Below are 970 nucleotides of genomic sequence, written 5' to 3'. Positions count from 1 at the left end.
AGTGGCCTAATGGACAAGGCACTGGCCTCCTAAGCCAGGGACTGTGGGTTCGAGTCCCACCTGGGGTGATAGCGGCCTTTTTAACACCCACCCCCCGGCCCCTTACAGCAGTTCCCCGCAGGGAGGGGCGACGTAGGGACCCCCCCTGCACACACAGACCCCCGTGCCCCCCACAGTAGCTCACCGGGTGCTCCCTGCAGCGGTGAAAAACGCCGCCCCCGCCCTTTTATCCCCCGGCCCCAGCTGGGGCTCAGCCCCCGCCCGGCGCCGGGCTCCCGTTCGCCTCTACCCTCGGGACAGGGCGCTCCGCCGTGGGGCAGAGCCCCGGGGGCACGAATCGCCCCGGGCGGAAGACCCCAGCGAATTAGCAGGGTAAAGCCCACCCCGGAGCTATCCCACTCGGGCTTTGCCCCACGGACGCCCTCGGGGATGCTCCCACCCGCGGGAAATCAATCGCCGCCCCCCTCCCCCCTCCAAGCCAGTGGGGCAGGAAATTAAACGACTCGATGGCCTCTCGTGGCTTTAAAACAACCACGAAGGGACTCGAACCCTCAATCTTCTGATCCGAAGTCAGACGCCTTATCCATTAGGCCACGTGGTCCCCCATAACTCTATTGGGGACAGCGACAGCCACCGGGGGGGGTCCCACGGGTGTCCCTGACATCCCCTGTGCATCACCCACACTGCTGTTCCTCCCGGCCCAAGGCTGGCGATGGGGGTGAGCGGGCAGAGGGTCCACCCCCGCCATGGGACCCCATGGTCATCGTAGACCCCCCCGCAGCCTCAGTTTACCCCATATGTGCTGATGGAGCCTGTGCCGGGCGGGAATCCTGCGGGCTGGACCAGCGACATTCCCCTCCTCCTGCCAGCTTCACTGCCCGCGCCAGGCAGCTGAGGATGCCAACAGCTCAGAACACGAATGCAATCCAAAATGCGCCATCCAGTAGACACCTGCAATATACTCCCTCAC

At 65.3% G+C, this 970-nt stretch overlaps 2 non-coding genes across 2 annotated transcripts; one reads left to right on the top strand and one right to left on the bottom strand.

Annotated features, from left to right (window-relative positions):
* On the top strand, positions 1-68 carry TRNAR-CCU. The gene has a single exon. It is a non-coding gene; the product is annotated as a tRNA-Arg (tRNA).
* Positions 69-528: 460 nt separating this feature from the next.
* On the bottom strand, positions 529-601 carry TRNAR-UCG. The gene has a single exon. It is a non-coding gene; the product is annotated as a tRNA-Arg (tRNA).
* Positions 602-970: the final 369 nt, after the last annotated feature.

This window comes from Charadrius vociferus, unplaced genomic scaffold (assembly GCF_000708025.1).
Source record: "Charadrius vociferus isolate BGI_N301 unplaced genomic scaffold, ASM70802v2 scaffold260, whole genome shotgun sequence".
Taxonomy (NCBI): Eukaryota; Metazoa; Chordata; class Aves; order Charadriiformes; family Charadriidae; genus Charadrius; species Charadrius vociferus.
Note: the sequence above shows the minus strand (reverse complement) of the source record. Positions and strands in the feature narration are given on the sequence as shown.